The sequence below is a fragment of the Xenopus tropicalis genome, chromosome 2, assembly GCF_000004195.4.
Source record: "Xenopus tropicalis strain Nigerian chromosome 2, UCB_Xtro_10.0, whole genome shotgun sequence".
In the NCBI taxonomy this organism is placed as follows: Eukaryota; Metazoa; Chordata; class Amphibia; order Anura; family Pipidae; genus Xenopus; species Xenopus tropicalis.
In genome coordinates, this window is record NC_030678.2 from 177,753,297 (window position 1) to 177,775,935 (window position 22,639).

The following is a 22,639-nucleotide window of genomic DNA, read 5'->3' on the forward strand; positions in this document are numbered from 1 at the left end:
TTTTGTTTTTTTTCTATTTGCTAAACTAACCTAATTTTTTTTGTTTTTTTTTGTTTTTTTCTATTTTCTAAACTAAACTAATTTTTTTTGTTTTTTTTTTGTTTTTTTCTATTTGCTAAACTAACCTAATTTTTTTTGTTTTTTTCTATTTTCTAAACTAACCTAATTTTTTTTGTTTTTTTTTTGTTTTTTTCTATTTGCTAAACTAACCTAATTTTTTTGTTTTTTTTTGTTTTTTTCTATTTTCTAAACTAACCTAATTTTTTTTGTTTTTTTTTGTTTTTTTTCTATTTGCTAAATTAACCTAATTTTTTTTTTCCCCTAACCTAATTGACCTATTTACCTACGAATCCTAATAACTTGCCCCAGTAGGGATAAAAGTTATGGATTCGTCCTTTACAACCTAAAAAAGAAAACAAACAAAAAGGACATTATTAGTGTTGGAAACCTTGGAATAGATGTGTAACATACACACTAACACAAAGGACAATGATACAAATGATTTTACCTTTCGCACTCCCACACTGGGAAAGGCATAGGCAGCGCTAAAGGCCCCCATACACGGGCCGATTCTAGCTGCCAATATGGGTCCCATTAGATTGGGCAGCTAATCGGCCCGTGTATGGGCACTGCCGGCGGGCCTGCCCCACCCATATCTGGCCTGAAATCGGGCAGATCTCGATCGGGCAGGTTAGAAAATCTAGTCGGATCGCGGGCCGCATGGGCTCGTTGATGGGACCCCCGGACCGACTTTGCCTATACCCGCCGTAATAATTCCATTGTTTCCTCACCCCCACGCCTTATTATCTATTACTGATGATAAACTAATAATAAGCCCATCAGTAACTACTGATGCAATGCCTGCAGCCCCCCCTGAGCCGCTAAGTACCCTATACACACAGACCCTGATCTAGCAGCCCATTTACTCACAAATAGTTATATCTGGTGTTTTTTACTTACGTAACGAACCGCCTCCCATTTGGCAACTTTTTCAGTCTAAAAAAGAAAAAAAACCCGTTAGTATTTTATACAAATAAACCAAACCGCCAAGTATGAGGCGTCGGCAACGGTTACACGTTTATCTCTACATCTCACTAGGGAAATACGCAGGGAGCAAAGAAAGGGACTAATGCCGCACAGTATGGATTCCATGGACCCAGGGAGGCTTCTGGGAGTTTATATTAGGGAGGCACCCAATCCTTTTTAAAAGTTTCGGCCGAATACCGAACTGAACCCCAATTTCCATATGCAATGAAGGTAACGGAAGGGTTAAAGAGAAGCGCGCACATAGTGCGTATGGAACATTTCCGCTTCCGTGCTTATGTGATTGGGTTCAGCCCGGCACATGGAAATGCTGCTGTAATGGGCAAAGCGCTATTGTTAGAGCCACGGCGACTAATCGCCCCGTCTGTCTGCGCCATAAAGGCTCCTTGGGGGCTCATTCCGGCTCATATACACATTAAACATTGTAGGAAATGAGAGCGCAGAGACGGGTGTAAATCTGTATCTTACCTCCTTTTTGTACCCGAGCCGTGTGCAGACACCTCTCACACAGTCAAGGATACAATCAAAGAGTCTGGGCGCCATTGTGGTACAGGGTCGTTACTGTCGTTATATGGAAGGGAACAAAAACACAGCAATTAGTAACAACGTAGCAAATAATGTGTGTGAAGGAAACACAGGCAGTCATTATTGGGGGTCAGTGTATGGGGCATTAGGGTACCCATATATTTATACATACATATTCCTGTTATTGGGGGTCAGTGTATGGGGCATTAGGGTACCCATATATTTATACATACATATTCCTGTTATTGGGGGTCAGTGTATGGGGCATTAGGGTACCCATATATTTATACATACATATTCCTGTTATTGGGGGTCAGTGTATGGGGCATTAGGGTACCCATATATTTATACATACATATTCCTGTTATTGGGGGTCAGTGTATGGGGCATTAGGGTACCCATATATTTATACATACATATTCCCGTTTGTTTAATGGAAATAAATGCTGGGATATGGGGCAATGTAGAGCGCAACGTTTAACAACTGAAATGAAATCTAATTGGTAGGAGAGACCTGAGTATTTTTCTTAGGAGTAAAAAGTATTTTTTCCAGTTAATCAAAACATTAGAGATTTTCCGACTCAGGGAAAATGATGGGAACGGTGAGATTTTGGTGCGAGTGCAAATTAGAATTGTAACAGGGAGGAGCCCATAGGAGGGACAACTTACCGTTTCTGCTCTAAAAAGCAATCTGAAGTGTTTCCCCAAGTTGTAACAGTTACGCACACACAGCTGGTATTATGACATCAGCGTTGCCATGGAAACCCATTGTGACATCACCAGCAGGCTGCTTAGAGCTAAATGCTCTTAGTTGCAAAGGTTTTGCAATATGAGCTGACCACATGGGGGGTTGCCATGGGAACCCACTATGACATCACCTGCAGGCTTCCTTCAGCTAAATGCCCTTAGTTGTAAAAGCGATGCCCTCGCTGCATCATACTAACAGGAATTTAATGGTGACACCCCCTTTAGGTTCCTGTGTAAGATGATTGGTCAGGGCCCACCTTAGCGCCAAACAAGGGGTTAGACATTTGAACACATTGTTATGATTCCCTGTAGATCTATAATAGCAAATGGATTTCCCCCCTAATCTCGCCTTAAATGAATCAGATTTCATCCATTGAATCTCTTTGTTTCCATGTGTAACGCTCCCATTCTCACACTATTTACACCAGGTTCCCAGTCACTGGGCGACTACATATTCCAGGTTAGAAAAGTGGGCGGAGCCACCAAGAGCCAATGGCATTTTTTTCATTGATTTTAGTGGGTAAATTGTAACTGCTGCCATCCTTACACCTTTAATGTCAGGGCCCCAAAGCTTTGCACATTGTGTTACTGGGGGGCCCCGTATCAAGTAGAAAAGTGGGCGAAGCCAACAGCCCAATGGGGGGGAAATTCAGCTTGCTGCCATTCTCACAGTAATAACGGCAGGGTGCCCAAACTCTTCCCAGTTGGCCACTAGGGGAGTGCACTTTTAGGTTTGAAAATGTGGGCGGGGCCACCAACAGTCCATCACATATATGTCAAACACAAGGCCCGGGGGCCAAATCCGGCCCACCTGGCTGTTTTATGTGGCCCTTGGTGAGTGTGTGTGACCATTCAGCCTGATCAATTTCCATTTTCCTCACATAGTAACTAAGACTAAGGGGTATATTTATCCTGCTGTGTAAAAAGTTGAGTGAAGCATTACCAGTAATGTTGCCCAAGGTATCCAATCAGTAATCAGATTTTAACAGTAGCAAAGCATCTATTGGCTGCTATGAGCAACATCACCGGTAATGTCTTACTCCACTTTTTACACATTGTGATAAATATACCCCTTAGTATCTTACTAAGTATATTAATAAAAAATTTGGCCCGCGACTTGGCCTGTGTTTTAGATTTCGGCCCCCTTATGTGATTGAGTTTGACACCCCTGGTCCATCAGATAAACCCCATTAAATTTCATTGGTTTAAACTTAAAGTGATGCCATTCTCATACGATTTACGCCAAGGTCCCCAAACTTTTCCCAGTTGATTACTGGGTGATTTTGTCCCAGTACTTCCCCCCTGGCATTCCCAGTACCCACAGCCACAAACAACCCCCCCAGCCCAATAAATAGTGACTGTCTGTGGCACCTTACAGCCCCCCTGGCATTCCCAGTACCCAGAGGCACAAACAGCCCCCCCCCCAGCCCAATAAATAGTGACTGTCTGTGGCACCTTACAGCCCCCCCGGCATTCCCAGTACCCAGAGGCACAAACAGTCCCCCCCCCAGCCCAATAAATAGTGACTGTCTGTGGCACCTTACAGCCCCCAGCATTCCCAGTACCCAGAGGCACAAACAGCCCCCCCAGCCCAATAAATAGTGACTGTCTGTGGCACCTTACAGCCCCCCCGGCATTCCCAGTACCCAGAGGCACAAGCAGCCCCCCCAGCCCAATAAATAGTGACTGTCTGTGGCACCTTACAGCCCCCCTGGCATTCCCAGTACCCAGAGGCACAAACAGCCCCCCCAGCCCAATAAATAGTGACTGTCTGTGGCACCTTACAGCCCCCCTGGCATTCCCAGTACCCAGAGGCACAAACAACCCCCCCAGCCCAATAAATAGTGACTGTCTGTGGCACCTTACAGCCCCCCCGGCATTCCCAGTACCCAGAGGCACAAGCAGCCCCCCAGCCCAATAAATAGTGACTGTCTGTGGCACCTTACAGCCCCCCTGGCATTCCCAGTACCCAGAGGCACAAACAGCCCCCCCAGCCCAATAAATAGTGACTGTCTGTGGCACCTTACAGCCCCCCTGGCATTCCCAGTACCCAGAGGCACAAACAGCCCCCCAGCCCAATAAATAGTGAGTGTCTGTGGCACCTTACAGCCCCCCTGGCATTCCCAGTACCCAGAGGCACAAACAGCCCCCCCAAGCCCAATAAATGCCAGGGGGGCTGTAAGGTGCCACAGACAGTCACTATTTATTGGGCTGGGGGGGGGGGCTGTTTGTGCCTCTGGGTACTGGGAATGCTAGGGGGGCTGTAAGGTGCCACAGACACTCACTATTTATTGGGCTGGGGGGGGGCTGTTTGTGCCTCTGGGTACTGGGAATGCCAGGGGGGGCTGTAAGGTGCCACAGACAGTCACTATTTATTGGGCTGGGGGGGGGCTGTTTGTGCCTCTGGGTACTGGGAATGCCGGGGGGCTGTAAGGTGCCACAGACAGTCACTATTTATTGGGCTGGGGGGGCTGTTTGTGCCTCTGGGTACTGGGAATGCCAGGGGGGCTGTAAGGTGCCACAGTCAGTCACTATTTATTGGGGCTGGGGGGGGGGCTGTTTGTGCCTCTGGGTACTGGGAATGCCAGGGGGGCTGTAAGGTGCCATAGACAGTCACTATTTATTGGGCTGGGGGGGCTGTTTGTGCCTCTGGGTACTGGGAATGCCAGGGGGCTGTAAGGTGCCACAGTCAGTCACTATTTATTGGGCTGGGGGGGGGGCTGTTTGTGCCTCTGGGTACTGGGAATGCCAGGGGGGGCTGTAAGGTGCCACAGACAGTCACTATTTATTGGGCTGGGGGGGGCTGTTTGTGCCTCTGGGTACTGGGAATGCCAGGGGGGCTGTAAGGTGCCACATACAGTCACTATTTATTGGGCTGGGGGGGGGGGGCTGTTTGTGCCTCTGGGTACTGGGAATGCCAGGGGGGGCTGTTAAGGTGCCACATACAGTCACTATTTATTGGGCTGGGGGGGGGGGGCTGTTTGTGCTCTGGTACTGGGAATGCCAGGGGGGCTGTAAGGTGGCCACAGACAGTCACTATTTATTGGGACTGGGGGGGCCTGTTGTGCCTCTGGGTACTGGGAATGCCAGGGGGGCTGTAAGGTGCCACAGACAGTCACTATTTATTGGGCTGGGGGGGGCTGTTTGTGCCTCTGGGTACTGGGAATAGCCAGGGGGGCTGTAAGGTGCCACAGACAGTCACTATTTATTGGGCTGGGGGGGCTGTTTGTGGCCTCTGGGTACTGGGAATGCCGGGGGGGGCTGTAAGGTGCCACAGACAGTCACTATTTATTGGGCTGGGGGGGGGCTGTTTGTGCCTCTGGGTACTGGGAATGCCAGGGGGCCTGTAAGGTGCACAGACAGTCACTATTTTATTGGGCTGGGGGGGGCTGTTTGTGCCTCTGGGTACTGGGAATGCCAGGGGGGCTGTAAGGTGCCACAGACAGTCACTATTTATTGGGCTGGGGGGGCTGTTTGTGCCTCTGGGTACTGGAATGCCAGGGGGGCTGTAAGGTGCCACAGACAGTCACTATTTATTGGGCTGGGGGGGGGCTGTTTTGTGCCTCTGTATGGGAATGCCAGGGGGCTGTAAGGTCCACAAAGTCCTATTTATTGCTGGGGGGCTGTTTGTCCTCTGGGTCTGAATGCAGGGGGGCTGTAAGGTGCCACAGACAGTCACTATTATTGGGCTGGGGGGGCTGTTTGTGCCTCTGGGTACTGGGAAATGCCAGGGGGGCTGTAAGGTGCCATCAGACAGTCACTATTTATTGGGCTGGGGGGGGGCTGTTTTGTGCCTCTGGGTACTGGGGAATGCAGGGGGGCTGTAAGGTGCCACAGACAGTCACTATTTATTGGGCGGGGGGTGGTTTGTGCCTCTGGGTACTGGGAATGCCAGGGGGGCTGTAAGGTGCCACAGACAGTCACTATTTATTGGGCTGGGGGGGGCTGTTTGTGCCTCTGGGTACTGGGAATGCCAGGGGGGCTGTAAGGTGCCACAGACAGTCACTATTTATTGGGCTGGGGGGGTGCTGTTTGTGGCCTCTGGGTACTGGGAAATGCCAGGGGGGCTGTAAGGTGCCACAGACAGTCACTATTTATTGGGCTGGGGGGGGGCTGTTTGTGCCTCTGGTACTGGGAATGCCAGGGGGGCTGTAAGGTGCCACAGACAGTCACTTATTTATTGGGCTGGGGGGGCGCTGTTTGTGCCTCTGGGTACTGGGAATGCCAGGGGGGGCTGTAAGGTGCACACAGACAGTCACTATTTATTGGGCTGGGGGGGGGCTGTTTGTGCCTCTGGGTACTGGGAATGCCCAGGGGGGCTGTAAGGTGCCACAGACAGTCACTATTTATTGGCTGGGGGGGGGCTGTTTGTGCTCTGGGTACTGGGGAATGCAGGGGGGTTGTAAGGTGCCACAGACAGTCACTATTTATTGGGCTGGGGGGGGCTGTTTGTGCCTCTGGGTACTGGGAATGCCCAGGGGGCTGTAAGGTGCACAGACAGTCACTATTTATTGGGCTGGGGGGGGGCTGTTTGTGCCTCTGGGTACTGGGAATGCCAGGGGGGCTTGTAAGGTTGCCCACAGACAGTCACTATTTATTGGGCTGGGGGGCTGTTTTGTGCCTCTGGGTACTGGGAATGCCAGGGGGGTTGTAAGGTGCCACAGACAGTCACTATTTATTGGGCTGGGGGGCTGTTTGTGCCTCTGGGTACTGGGAATGCCAGGGGGCTGTAAGGTGCCACAGACAGTCCACTATTTATTGGGCTGGGGGGGGCTGTTTGTGCCTCTGGGTACTGGGAATGCCAGGGGGGTTGTAAGGTGCCACAGACAGTCACTATTTATTGGGCGGGGGGGGGCTGTTTGTGCCTCTGGGTACTGGGAATGCCAGGGGGGCTGTAAGGTGCCACAGACAGTCACTATTTATTGGGCTGGGGGGGCTGTTTGTGCCTCTGGGTACTGGGAATGCCAGGGGGGCTGTAAGGTGCCACAGACAGTCACTATTTATTGGGCTGGGGGGGGGGGCTGTTTGTGCCTCTGGGTACTGGGAATGCCAGGGGGCTGTAAGGTGCCACAGACAGTCACTATTTATTGGGCTGGGGGGGCTGTTTTGTGCCTCTGGGTACTGGGAATGCCAGGGGGGCTGTAAGGTGCCACAGACAGTCACTATTTATTGGGCTGGGGGGGGGGGGCTGTTTTGTGCCTCTGGGTACTGGGAATGCCAGGGGGGCTGTAAGGTGCCACAGAGAGTCCACTATTTATTGGGCTGGGGGGGGGCTGTTTGTGCCTCTGGGTACTGGGAATGCCAGGGGGGCTGTAAGGTGCCACAGACAGTCACTATTTATTGGGCTGGGGGGGCTGTTTGTGCCTCTGGGTACTGGGATGCCAGGGGGGCTGTAAGGTGCCACAGACAGTCACTATTTATTGGGCTGGGGGGGGCTGTTTGTGCCTCTGGGTACTGGGAATGCCAGGGGGGCTGTAAGGTGCCACAGACAGTCACTATTTATTGGGCTGGGGGGGCTGTTTGTTCCTCTGGGTACTGGGAATGCCAGGGGGGCTGTAAGGTGCCACCAGACAGTCACTATTTATTGGGGCTGGGGGGGGCTGTTTTGTGCCTCTGGGTACTGGGAATGCCAGGGGGGCTGTAAGGTGCCACAGACAGTCACTATTTATTGGGCTGGGGGGGGGGCTGTTTGTGGCCTCTGGGTACTGGGAATGCCAGGGGGGCTGTAAGGTGCCACAGACAGTCACTATTTATTGGGCTGGGGGGGGCTGTTTGTGCCTCTGGGTACTGGGAATGCCAGGGGGGCTGTAAGGTGCCACAGACAGTCACTATTTATTGGGCTGGGGGGGCTGTTTGTGCCTCTGGGTACTGGGAATGCCAGGGGGGCTGTAAGGTGCCACAGACAGTCAACCTTTTATTGGGCTGGGGGGGGCTGTTTTGTGCCTCTGGGTACTGGAATGCCAGGGGGGGCTGTAAGGTGCCACAGTCAGTCACTATTTATTGGCTGGGGGGGGCTGTTTGTGCTCTGGTACTGGAATGCCAGGGGGGGCTGTAAGGTGCCACAGACAGTCAACTATTTATTGGGGCTGGGGGGGCTGTTTGTGCCTCTGGGTCTGGGAAATGCAGGGGGGCTGTAAGGTGCCACAGACAGTCACTATTTATTGGGCTGGGGGGGGGCTGTTTGTGCCTCTGGGTACTGGGAATGCCAGGGGGCTGTAAGGTGCCACAGACAGTCACTATTTATTGGGGCTTGGGGGGGGGGCTGTTTGTGCCTTGGGTACTGGGAATGCCAGGGGGGCTGTAAGGTGCCACAGACAGTCACTAATTTATTGGGCTGGGGGGGGCTGTTTGTGCTCTGGGTACTGGGAATGCCAGGGGGGCTGTAAGGTGGCCACAGAGCAGTCACTTATTTATTGGCTGGGGGGGGCTGTTTGTGCCTCTGGGTACTGGGAATGCCAGGGGGGCTGTAAGGTGCCACAGACAGTCACTATTTATTGGGCTGGGGGGGGGCTGTTTGTGCCTCTGGGTACTGGGAATGCCAAGGGGGGCTGTAAAGGTGCCACAGACAGTCACTATTTATTGGGCTGGGGGGGGCTGTTTGTGCCTCTGGTACTGGGAATGCCAGGGGGGGCTGTAAGGTGCCACAGACAGTCACTATTTATTGGGCTGGGGGGGGCTGTTTGTGCCTCTGGGTACTGGGGAATGCCAGGGGGGGCTGTAAGGTGCCACAGACAGTCACTATTTATTGGGCTGGGGGGGGCTGTTTGTGCTCTGGGTACTGGGATGCCAGGGGGGCTGTAAGGTGCCACAGACAGTCATATTTATTGGGCTGGGGGGGCTGGTTTGTGCCTCTGGGTACTGGGAATTGCCAGGGGGGGCTGTAAGGTGCCACAGACAGTCACTATTTTATTGGGCTGGGGGGGGGCTGTTTGTGCCTCTGGGTACTGGGAATGCCAGGGGGGCTGTAAGGTTGCCAACAAGACAGTCACTATTTATTGGGCTGGGGGGGCTGTTTGTGCTCTCTGGTACTGGGAATGCAGGGGGGCTGTAAGGTGCCACAGACAGTCACTATTTATTGGGGCTGGGGGGGGGCTGTTTGTGCCTCTGGTGTACTGGAATGCCAAGGGGGGCTGTAAGGTGCCACAGACAGTCACTATTTATTGGCTGGGGGGGCTGTTTGTGCCTCTGGGTACTGGGAATGCCAGGGGGCTGTAAGGTGCCACAGACAGTCACTATTTATTGGGCTGGGGGGGCTGTTTGTGCCTCTGGGTACTGGGAATGCCAGGGGGGCTGTAAGGTGCCACAGACAGTCACTATTTATTGGGCTGGGGGGGCTGTTTGTGCCTCTGGTACTGGGAATGCCAGGGGGGCTGTAAGGTGTCCACAGACAGTCACTATTTATTGGGCTGGGGGGGGGGCTGTTTGTGCCTCTGGGTACTGGGAATGCCAGGGGGCTGTAAGGATGCCACAGACAGTCCACTATTTATTGGGCTGGGGGGGGGCTGTTTGTGCCTCTGGGTACTGGGAATGCCAGGGGGGCTGTAAGGTGCCACAGACAGTCCACTATTTATTGGGCTGGGGGGGGGCTGTTTGTGCCTCTGGGTACTGGGAATCCAGGGGGGGCTGTAAGGTGCCAACAGACAGTCACTATTTATTGGGCTGGGGGGGGGGCTGTTGTGCCTCTGGGTACTGGGAATGCCAGGGGCTGTAAGGTGCACAGACAGTCACTATTTATTGGGCTGGGGGGGGGCTGTTTTGTGCCTCTGGGTACTGGGAATGCCAGGGGGGGCTGTAAGGTGCCACAGACAGTCACTATTTATTGGGCTGGGGGGGGGGCTGTTTTGTGCCTCTGGGTACTGGGAATGCCAGGGGGGTCTGTAAGGTGCACAGACAGTCAACTATTTATTGGCTGGGGGGGGGCTGTTTGTGCCTCTGGGTACTGGGAATGCCAGGGGGGCTGTAAGGTGCCACAGACAGTCACTATTTATTGGGCTGGGGGGGGGGCTGTTTGTGCCTCTGGGTACTGGGAATGCCAGGGGGGCTGTAAGGTGCCACAGACAGTCCTATTTATTGGGCTGGGGGGGCTGTTTGTGCTGGTACTGGGAATGCCAGGGGGCTGTAAGGTGCCACAGACAGTCACTATTTATTGGGCTGGGGGGCTGTTTGTGCCTCTGGGTACTGGGAATGCCAGGGGGGCTGTAAGTGCCACAGACATCACTATTTATTGGGCTGGGGGGGGGCTGTTTGTGCCTTCTGGGTACTGGGAATGCCAGGGGGGCTTGTAAGTGCACAGACAGTCACTTTTATTGGGCTGGGGGGGCTGTTTGTGCCTCTGGGTACTGGGAATGCCAGGGGGGGCTGTAAGGTGCCACAGACAGTCACTATTTATTGGCTGGGGGGCTGTTTGTGCCTCTGGGTACTGGAATGCCAGGGGGGCTGTAAGTGCCACAGACAGTCACTTTTATTGGCTGGGGGGGCGTTTTTGTGCTCTGGGTACTGGGAATGCCGGGGGGCTGTAAGGTGCCACAGACAGTCACTATTTATTGGCTGGGGGGGCTGTTTGTGCCTCTGGGTACTGGGAATGCCAGGGGGGCTGTAGGTGCCACAGACAGTCACTATTTATTGGGCTGGGGGGGCTGTTTGTGCCTTGGGTACTGGGAATGCCAGGGGGGCTGTAAGGTGCCACAGACAGTCACTATTTATTGGCTGGGGGGGCTGTTGTGCCTCTGGTACTGGGAATGCCAGGGGGGCTGTAAGGTGCCACAGACAGTCACTATTTATTGGGCTGGGGGGGCTGTTTGTGCCTCTGGGTACTGGGAATGCCAGGGGGGTGTAAGGTGCCACAGACAGTCACTATTTATTGGGCTGGGGGGGCTGTTTGTGCCTCTGGGTACTGGGAATGCCAGGGGGGCTGTAAGGTGCCACAGACAGTCACTATTTATTGGGCGGGGGGGGCTGTTTGTGCCTCTGGGTACTGGGAATGCCAGGGGGCTGTAAGGTGCCACAGACAGTCACTATTTATTGGGCTGGGGGGGGCTGTTTGTGCCTCTGGGTACTGGGAATGCCAGGGGGGCTGTAAGGTGCCACAGACAGTCACTATTTATTGGGCTGGGGGGGGCTGTTTGTGCTCTGGGTACTGGGAATGCCAGGGGGGCTGTAAGGTGCCACAGACAGTCACTATTTATTGGGCTGGGGGGGGCTGTTTGTGCCTCTGGGTACTGGGAATGCCAGGGGGGCTGTAAGGTGCCACAGACAGTCACTATTTATTGGGCTGGGGGGCTGTTTGTGCCTCTGGGTACTGGGAATGCCAGGGGGGCTGTAAGGTGCCACAGACAGTCACTATTTATTGGGCTGGGGGGGCTGTTTGTGCCTCTGGGTACTGGGAATGCCAGGGGGGTGTAAGGTGCCACAGAGCTCTGGACTATTTAAGGGTGCAAGAACCGAAGTGTGTGACAGCACATGTCTATGGCAGCTGGAACCAGGGTTGCCAATCATATAATGCGCTGAACAGGGATCAGGAAGCAATCTCTGGTCTCTGACTGGAATGCAGGGGCAATTAGAACGCCAGGCAGTTTGGCGTCTTAAAGAACAGATTAAACATGTAAAGACATAGCAACCTGGATATCACCTTACCTGATAATTCTGTGGTGAGTCCATGTTCTGCCCCTGCACAGTCTGGTACTGCAGAATGGGAGACTTTGGGGTATAATCCTGTCAGCAGATTCACCTGTGTAACACAGAAACATGATATGTAACTACTTCATTTGTATCAACTTGCTACATCGTTTCTGTACTAGCCCCACACAGTAACGATAAGGATATTGGAAATCGCTATCGGTTCTGTGCCCATATAAAGGCACAAGGTCTGCAGGCTGAGTTATACAGGCGAACTCTGAGTATCACTCATGTATTATAAGGGATACTGTACCCCCTACTGTAAATGATAAGGATATTAGCAGTCACTGAGGGGTTCTGTGCCCCCCATATAAAGGCACAAGGCTGCAGGCTGAGTTATAACAGGGAACTCTGAGTATCACTCATGTATTATAGGGATAATGTACCCCCTACTGTAAATGATAAGGATATTAGGCAGTCACTGAGGGGTTCTGTGCCCCCCATTAAAGGCAACAAGGCTGCAGGCTGATGTTATACAGGGACTCTGAGTATCACTCATGTATTATAAGGGATACTGTACCACCCTACTGTAAATGATAAGGATATTAGCAGTCACTGAGGGGTTCTGTGCCCCCATATAAAGGCACAAGGCTGCAGCTGAGTTATACAGGGAACTCTGAGTATCACTCATGTATTTATAGGGATAATGTACCCCCCTACTGTAAATGATAAGGATATTAGCAGTCACTGAGGGGTTTCTGTGCCCCCCATATAAAGGCACAAGGCTGCAGGCTGAGTTATACAGGGAACTCTGAGTATCACTCATGTATTATAAGGATAATGTACCCCCTACTGTAAATGATAAGGATATTAGCAGTCACTGAGGGGTTCTGTGCCCCCCATATAAAGGCACAAGGCTGCAGGCTGAGTTATACAGGGAACTCTGATGTATCAACTCATGTATTATAAGGTTAATGTATCCCCTACTGTAAATGATAAGGATATTAGCAGTCACTGAGGGGTTCTGTGCCCCCCATATAAAGGCAACAAGGCTGGCAGGCTGAGTTATACAGGGAACTCTGAGTATCACTCATGTATTATAGGGATAATGTACCGCCTACTGTAAATGATCAGGATATTAGCAGTCACTGAGGGGTTCTGTGCCCATATAAAGGCACAAGGCTGCAGGCTGAGTTATACAGGGAACTCTGAGTTATAGGGAAAGATGGGAAGAACATAAAAGAACAGCAGACAGTAAGTTGGACAGAGAAATACTTTAGGCATCTGCAGGATAAACAAAGGACCCAACTTGTCCCCAATGAGATGAAGGAAAGGTGCCTGTAGGGAACACTGGGTGCATCATCCCATTATGGTTCCTCCAAATATTCATCTTCAGAGAACAGGGTCAAATGGCCAAAGAGAAACTATGGGCATCACTTCCCTTACTGACCCTTACTGACGCATAGTAGGAAAAACACAGCCCGATTGCACTCTAAAGTGCACTTTACTCATAGTATTTGTGGATGTAAATGTCCCCCTTATATGTCTTACTGGGTCCTACACCGTGATTATAATGGCCGTGCTGAGACTCCCTAACAGAGAAGCCAGATATAAAGTTGGTAACACATGTTCTTGCCCATGTTGGAGTTATCTTACTTGCATATATCCCAGCCTCTTCTCCTTGCCTCTGTGACTGGAATGCCAGGGGGCTGTAAGATGCCAACAGACAGTCACCCATTTAATGGCTGGGGGGGCGTTTGTACCTCTGGGTACTGGGAATGCCAGGGGGCTGTAAGGTGCCACAGAAAGTCACAATTTATTGGGCTGGGGGGGCTGTTTGTGCCTCTGGGTACTGGGATGGCAGGGGGCTGTAAGGTGCCACAGACAGTCCACTATTTATTGACTGGGGGGGCTGTTGTTTCCTCTGGGTACTGGGAATGCCAGGGGGGCTGTAAGGTGCCACAGACAGTCACTATTTATTGGGCTGGGGGGGCTGTTTGTGACTCTGGTACTGGGAATGCCAGGGGGGCTAAGGTGCCACAGACAGTCACTATTTATTGGGCTGGGGGCTGTTTGTGCCTCTGGGTACTGGGAATGCCAGGGGGCTGTAAGGTGCCACAGACAGTCACTATTATTGGGCTGGGGGGCTGTTTGTGCCTCTGGGTACTGGGAATGCCGGGGCTGTAAGGTGCCACCCAGACAGTCACTATTTATTGGGCTGGGGGGGCTGTTTGTGCCTCTGGGTACTGGGAATGCCAGGGGGGCTGTAAGGTGCCACAGACAGTCACTATTTATTGGGCTGGGGGGGCTGTTTGTGCCTCTGTGGTACTGGGAATGCAGGGGGGCTGTAAGGTGCCACAGACAGTCACTTTTATTGGGCGGGGGGGCTGTTGTGCCTCTGGGTACTGGGAATGCCAGGGGGCTGTAAAGTGCCACAGACAGTCACTATTTATTGGCTGGGGGGCTGTTTGTGCCTCTGGGTACTGGGAATGCCGGGGGGGCTGTAAGGTGCCACAGACAGTCACTATTTATTGGGCTGGGGGGCTGTTTGTGCCTCTGGGTACTGGGAATGCCAGGGGGGCTGTAAGGTGCCACAGACAGTCACTATTATTGAGCTGGGGGGCTGTTGTGCCTCTGGTACTGGGAATGCCAGGGGGGCCCAGGGGGGCTGTAAGGTGCCACATACAGTCACTATTTATTGGGCTGGGGGGGGGCTGTTTGTGCCTCTGGGTACTGGGAATGCCAGGGGGGCTGTAAGGTGCCACAGACAGTCACTATTTATTGGGCTGGGGGGGGCTGTTTGTGCCTCTGGGTACTGGGAATGCCAGGGGGGCTGTAAGGTGCCACAGACAGTCACTATTTATTGGGCTGGGGGGGGCTGTTTGTGCCTCTGGGTACTGGGAATGCAGGGGGGCTGTAAGGTGCCACAGACAGTCACTATTTATTGGGCTGGGGGGGCTGTTTGTGCCTCTGGGTACTGGAATGCCGGGGGGGGCTGTAAGGTGCCACAGACAGTCACTATTTATTGGGCTGGGGGGCTGTTTGTGGCTCTGGGTACTGGGGAATGCCGGGGGGCTGTAAGGTGCCACAGACAGTCACTGTAATAAAGTTACCGGTGCGGGCTTTGTTTGTTCCTGTTTTGATGCCTGGCTTTGACGATTCTGATTATCCATATCCTGATCCGTGCCTGTCCTAGACTACCGTTTTTGCCTCATCCTTCTGATTGATTATCCGGTTGACCATTGCCTGCCTGACGATCCTAGTTATTGCCCGCTCGACCCAGCCTGTCTGACAACGTATTTGCCTACTCCATCTTAGTGACCATGGCCTTAAGCTTCACAGTCGTGCCATTGGCTAGCCGCTCTGTTGCCTTCGTATAAGTCCAGGTGGCATCCGAGTAGCTGAGGCTCTCGGCCAGCAAGCGGTCACGCTACTGGTGAAGCACGAGCGCGAGACGCAGGGTGCTTGGCACTTGTTCTGGTATTGGGTGCCGACGTGACAGTCACTATTGTATTGGGCTGGGGGGGCTGTTTGTGCCTCTGGGTACTGGAATGCCAGGGGGGCTGTAAGGTGCCACAGACAGTCACTATTTATTGGGCTGGGGGGGCTGTTTGTGCCTCTGGGTACTGGGAATGCCAGGGGGGCTGTAAGGTGCCACAGACAGTCACTATTTATTGGGCTGGGGGGGCTGTTTGTGCCTCTGGGTACTGGGAATGCCAGGGGGGCTGTAAGGTGCCACAGACAGTCACTATTTTATTGGGCTGGGGGGGCTGTTTTGTCCTCTGGGTACTGGGAATGCCAGGGGGGCTGTAAGGTGCCACAGCAGTCACTATTTATTGGGCTGGGGGGGCTGTTTGTGCCTCTGGGTACTGGGAATGCGGAGGGGGCTGTAAGGTGCCACAGACAGTCACTATTTATTGGGCTGGGGGGGCTGTTTGTGCCTCTGGGTACTGGGAATGCCAGGGGGCTGTAAGGTGCCACAGACAGTCACTATTTATTGGGCTGGGGGGCTGTTTGTGCCTCTGGGTACTGGGAATGCCAGGGGGGCTGTAAGGTGCCACAGACAGTCACTATTTATTGGGCTGGGGCGGTGTTTGTGCCTCTGGGTACTGGGAATGCCAGGGGGGCTGTAAGGTGCCACAGACAGTCACTATTTATTGGGCTGGGGGGGGCTGTTTGTGCCTCTGGGTACTGGGAATGCCAGGGGGGCTGTAAGGTGCAACAGACAGTAACTATTTATTGGGCTGGGGGGGGGCTGTTTGTGCCTCTGGGTACTGGGAATGCCAGGGGGGCTGTAAGGTGCCACAGACAGTCACTATTTATTGGCTGGGGGGGGCTGTTTGTGCCTCTGGGTACTGGGAATGCCAGGGGGGTTGTAAGGTGCACAAGACAGTCACTATTTATTGGGCTGGGGGGGCTGTTTGTGCCTCTGGGTACTGGGAATGCCAGGGGGGTTGTAAGGTGCCACAGACAGTCACTATTTATTGGGCTGGGGGGGGCTGTTTTGTGCCTCTGGGTACTGGGAATGCCAGGGGGGTTGTAAGGTGCCACAGACAGTCACTATTTATTGGGCTGGGGGGGCTGTTTGTGCCTCTGGGTACTGGGAATGCCAGGGGGGTTGTAAGGTGCCACAGACAGTCACTATTTATTGGGCTGGGGGGGCTGTTTGTGCCTCTGGGTACTGGGAATGCCAGGGGGGTTGTAAGGTGCCACAGACAGTCACTATTTATTGGGCTGGGGGGGGCTGTTTTGTGCCTCTGGGTACTGGGAATGCCAGGGGGTTGTAAGGTGCCACAGACAGTCACTATTTATTGGGGGCGGGGGGCTGTTTTGTGCCTCTGGGTACTGGGAATCCAGGGGGGCTGTAAGGTGCCACAGACAGTCACTATTTATTGGGCTGGGGGGCTGTTTGTGCCTCTGGGTACTGGGAATGCCAGGGGGGCTGTAAGGTGCCACAGACAGTCACTATTTATTGGGCTGGGGGGGGGGGCTGTTTGTGCCTCTGGGTACTGGGAATGCCAGGGGGGCTGTAAGGTGCCACAGAAGTCACTATTTATTGGGCTGGGGGGGCTGTTTGTGCCTCTGGGTACTGGGAATGCCAGGGGGGCTGTAAGGTGCCACAGACAGTCACTATTTATTGGGCTGGGGGGGGGGCTGTTTGTGCCTCTGGGTACTGGGAATGCCAGGGGGCTGTAAGGTGCCACAGAAGTCACTATTTATTGGGCTGGGGGGGGCTGTTTGTGCCTCTGGGTACTGGGAATGCCAGGGGGCTGTAAGGTGCCACAGACAGTCACTATTTATTGGGCTGGGGGGCTGTTTGTGCCTCTGGGTACTGGGAATGCCAGGGGGGCTGTAAGGTGCCACAGACAGTCACACTATTTATTGGGCTGGGGGGGCTGTTTGTGCCTCTGGGTACTGGAATGCCAGGGGGGCTGTAAGGTGCCACAGACAGTCACTATTTATTGGGCTGGGGGGGCTGTTGGTTTGTGCCTCATCTGTCCAAATCCTCATTTCCAACCTCTACCTGATCATTCCTCCTATGTGTAATCCAATCATATACGGCATAAAAACCCAAGAGATTCGCAAGAAGGTATCAACGTTGATTTCACTTGCAGAAAAGGGGTCTGTGGAATGTCCCTCACAGGCAACACTACAGTATTAGCTTTGTTCTAAATCCAGTGGCCAAAGAGGTCTCATAGCCAAGAAGCCAACAATTGTGTTAACTTTCCTTGAGTTATTCCCCAAACTAATGATACAAACTCAATATACTCAATGGTTAAATGATACAGTTTAGAAGGATTAAGAGAAAATGTACTAAAGAGGCTGATTATGAGAGCAATACAATTTAGGGAGAAAGGATACAATGAGAGGGTTATTGATGAAGCGGAAATAACAGTGGATGGGATTAACAGAAAGGGTAAGTGTGAGATAGGGAGAGGGGGAATGAGAGAGGGGCAGCACTGCCTTTTGTTACTAAGTTTAGTAGGAAACATTTAAAATAAACATTGGCACATTTAGCTATTTAATGAAATCCCAAGCGCAGAAACAACATGGGGGGAGAAAATAAAGGTTTTGTGGCTGTAAGCAGTTTGTAGCATGTAGAAATACTAAGGATATTAACAGAAGGGAAAAGAAATATAAATCTAATCAAACAAATAAACATAAGCTGAACCTTATTACATGTGACACATACAAGGTGGTGTAACTCCTGGAGTGCCCTTGTGTGGTTTTGTGAGGTTTTAGTTCCCCTTTACTTTCCATACATCAGTTTACTTTGATTTAGCTGGATATCCTTATCTCTTGCTAAACTGCAGGCATCTCCAGGCAGCAGTGCAGTAAATGATAATGAGCCCTTCCAACAGAGAGTAATAATAAAGTGAGTGTTATTTGCAATGGGTCAGGGGCGTGACTGGTTTCATACGCACATCAATGGATTAACTGTGTGAGCTTGCAATCTAATGTTACCATGGCAGCCGAAGGTGCCAATTGTGCCTGAAACGGACCCCAGTGCCGATCAGCAGAACGTGATAATAACTAGGAGGATAACGAGGATACAAACAGTAATAAAGGGAAGATAATCATTGCAAATACAGCATTCACCTTGCGTCTCTCTGTAATGAGGGGATGAGGGACAGGGAGTGACTCTCTGGAGAGACTGTATCCAGGAGAGAATTGGGGGGTATTTATATTATTTATGGAGGCAGTTTATAGGGTTTATAAGGAGCTGCTCCTCAGTGAGGCAGAAAGGCTGGAGGTTCTGCCAGGTTGGTGGGCCCCTGGTACCATGAGAAGATGTAGATGAGCCCCACTAACATTACTGAGGGAGATCTACTGGGTAAGTGCCAGGGATTGGGGGGCAACAGCTTGTGTAACTGGGGCTGTTTCACTGCTGGAATGTCCATATCGTATTCTCTTAATATGGGGGTGACTGGGGCATAAGGGAAACTGAATGTACTGGCTAATATTGTGTCCCTCCCCAGTTTATGATGCTTTGGGCACTGGTTCCCATTACTTACAGTAGATTAAGCCTCATATATATTAGATTTACAGACATAGAAACTTGTGCCCATACCTGTGTCCATTGGCTCCTATAGAAGGTGGAAGGACTTTGGGCTGGGAGTGGAATCGGGGGCAGAAATCCCAGGCACCCTCAGTGGGTGCAGTTTGTAGGCACAGGCAGGTGGGTCCTACATCCATACAGTTGGTCATTTTATTTGGGTTTTATCTTATTTAGCCAAACACTGTTGGGCATTTGCTTATTCAAAGGAATAAAATGTGTCCTTTATATAGAGCCATTATTAGGCTGATGTAGGTATTTCTGTAAGGTTATTGGGCGCCACAATAAGTCTTTTTGGGGTAGCCAATCCCTCTGTGCTCCTGTGGCCCCTGGTTCTGCTGTATTGTAGGATGAGGCTCCGTTTAGAAGGGATCTGTTCCAATATATCCTCAGACGCCATAGGAAAGGGACTGGTTCCGCCTGCATCGTTAGGGGCCAATCCTCTCTCCCATCATCAAGTGAGACCTTCCAGGTACCTAATCCCATCTGTGGGGGAAAGTCCTGCTGCTCAGGTCCTTTACATATAAATGGCTCTTTGCTATACACCCACTATGGGGATCAGTGGCCGGGGGGGGGGGGGGTTACCGGGGATATTATTATGGATACAGGAGAGATTATACAGGTATTGTGCCATGTATTGTGTAATCACACTGGGGGCTGATTCCCCTGTCTCATATAACACTCACAGCTGGGGGCAGAAAATCTACTTCAAAAAAGACCGGATACTGAAGCAAGTTAAATGGTCTAAAATAACATAAATTCTTTTATATCGCTTATTTTTGCCCCGGCCCTAAGCCAAGTGAGGACTGGACACTCCTGTTTGAATGGAGAGGGAAAATGGAGATAAAACTCGTTATGTTCTATTTTTCTAAATTCAATTCTTTCTTTTGTACAACTAACTTGACACTGGACGCAAGGTGCATCTCCTAATACTGCATCAGATTGGAAATTTCTATTCCTAATCCCGTTAGATTTTATGGTTATCGGCAAACACCGGCACCTGATTGGGCTGAGTTACATTAATTAGCCAAGTCCTACTAATCACTTCACTGCCTTATTTGCAATAGAAGCTGCCATACTGATTGGCTGGGATCGTTCCATAGTGAGAGGGGGCTGCATTATTTCTGCACAAGGAGGACCTACTCTTCTCTATACTGAGGTGAGAATACATGGGAAACAATTACTACTCATACAGAGAGGGAATACTTTCCATTACATTGTGTTGATTTTGTAGAGAAGCTGGGAACACATCCCAAAATTCTGTTCTTATAAATCTGTCTAAATTGTTTTGCAGAAAGAATTTTCTGTGGCCCATTGTACAGCCTTTCAGTGCCAAGAATATGTGGAGATTCCCTGCAACAAGTTCCTGTTAGTGATCATGTCCAACCTCAGCGGAGCCAATCCGATCTCCTCTCCATTCATCCTGGTTGGGATCCCAGGGATGGAAGAGATGCACCCTTGGATCTCAGTACCACTGTGTTGCATGTATATAGTAACCATTTCAGCCAACATTTCCGTTCTTCTTATCATAAGAGCTGACAGGAGGCTTCACCAGCCGATGTACCTGCTCCTTTCCATGTTATTACTCACTGACCTTGTCCAATCAAATGCCGCCCTTCCCAAGATGCTGCTGATCTTCTGGTTCAAGCTGAGAGAGATCACTTTTGAGGAATGTCTAGTGCAGATGTTCTTTATCCATTCCTTCTCCATAATGGGGTCTTCTGTCCTCCTGACTATGGCCTTTGATCGTTATGTGGCCATTTGCCACCCACTGAGATACTCCACCATCCTGACCAATTCCATGATTGCAAAAATGGGCCTGTTTGTGACAATAAGAGGGACATTATTGGCAATTCCTTATCCACTCCTTGTCAGACGGCTGCCATTTTGTGGGAATCACATCATTCAACAGACTTACTGTGAACACATGGTGGTGGCCAAGCTCTCCTGTGGCGATATCCGAATAAACTTTGTGTATGGGTTATTGGTTGCTTCACTAGTGGTAGGATTAGACATAATATGCCTCTCTGGGTCCTACACCATGATTATAATGGCCGTGCTGAGACTCCCTAACAGAGAAGCCAGATATAAAGTTGGTAACACATGTTCTGCCCATGTTGGTGTAATCTTGGTGTTATATATCCCAGCCCTCTTCTCCTTCATATCTCAGAGATTTGGAGCTTCTTCAGCCCCATCTGTCCAAATCCTTGTTTCCAGCCCTCTACCTGATCATTCCTCCTATGTGTAATCCAATCATATACGGCATAAAAACTAAAGAGATTCGCAAGAAGGTGTCAAAATTGTTTTCACTTGCAGAGATGGTTCTTTGAAATGTCCCTCACAATTTTACAATTTTAGGTTTCTATCTTAAAAATCCAGTGGCCAAGATGTCTTACAGCCAAGAAGCAAACAACATGAGACGTTTCTTTTTCTTCCAAAACTAATGCCACATACTCATAGTTACATAGTAAATTAGGTTGGAAAAAGCCTTTTTCATACCTGAGACTTTCCGTAGCCTTTACCAGCTTATTCTAGATGGGGCATTACCATCTTCAGTACCTATACACTGAAGAAAAGAGATGATTAAGCACATTTGTATCCTGTATAACAGAATTATTTTTCATTATTGAATGGAGCCACACTCTCAACTTGCAACTTTTACTATTAATATACTTGAGGGGTGAGTCTTGGCCTGTGCTGCAAATTGTTTCTCATTTTCTATCTTTTCCTCCTGATTTCTGCTTTAACGACATTTCTTATAGTGTAATTATTCATATACAACGCAGCTTCTGTCCCCTCTGACTTGTAGTTATTAAATGCTTTCCTCTTCTTTCCTATTTCCTTCCTTACTTCTGAACTGAACCCCATGGGGGAGGTTCTTAACACTCTAAAATGTACTTATTAAAGGAATAAATTCAGAACAGTAACGATTTCATATCATTTTAAATGACGGCCATTCCTGTTCTGAGTTAATGCCCCAGTCAGTGCTCTGAAGTACCTAATGTAATACATGTTGTGTATCTATAGTAAAGAAACCATTTTGCATTAAACATATACATTAGTATCTAAATTCAAATGAATCGTTTGTGTTTTTTGATGTTTTTTTAAGACAAGATCGGGAGGGAAGTCAAAGTGGCAAGAAGAGGTACAAAACCGGTGTAGAACCCATACGGAGAGAGTTGAAGGGCACCGAATGGGGAAACGTTTGGGGTAAATACCTGTAAGTGGCCCAATCGCTATGCAATGCCACAAGGAAGTCCAGTTTAATACCAGTAATAACCTATAGGAAAGTAGAGACTATAGGCCCAATCACAGGTCCCAGTAGGAGGCATCCCAACTTCTGGATTCCTCTTTCTTAGGTTCAAACCCCTGCAAAATCCTCCCCCCCAGCTGCTCATCTACCTACAGTGTGTGTGTGTGTGTGTGTGCGGGCAGGGGGGATGCAAGGGGGCAGGTAGCCTGGCAGGGGGGGTGGGGGTGGTAGAGGTTGCGGTGCATGCTGGTCCCCTCGTAAGATTATTTGAGGGGGGGCATGGTGCATTGTAGTTACGCCTCTGATACACTAGGGGCATCATGGATTGGACAGAGGTAAACTGTCGACTTCTGTAGTAGAACAGCAGGGACTGGCCAAAAAGAACAAAAATGCCAAAG

At 50.7% G+C, this 22,639-nt stretch overlaps 1 long non-coding RNA gene and 1 other non-coding gene across 2 annotated transcripts; one reads left to right on the forward strand and one right to left on the reverse strand.

The window, feature by feature from the left end:
• Positions 1 to 280: 280 nt before the first annotated feature.
• On the reverse strand, positions 281 to 1,761 carry LOC105945550. Its single transcript, XR_001923433.2, has 3 exons — positions 1,513 to 1,761; positions 961 to 996; positions 281 to 403 (listed from the first exon to the last, which is right to left on the reverse strand). It is a non-coding gene; the product is annotated as an uncharacterized LOC105945550 (long non-coding RNA).
• Positions 1,762 to 20,064: 18,303 nt separating this feature from the next.
• On the forward strand, positions 20,065 to 21,528 carry or52n4. The gene is made up of 2 exons (XR_004221441.1): positions 20,065 to 20,147; positions 20,283 to 21,528. It is a non-coding gene; the product is annotated as an uncharacterized LOC100490566 (transcript).
• The last annotated feature ends 1,111 nt before the right edge of the window (positions 21,529 to 22,639 follow it).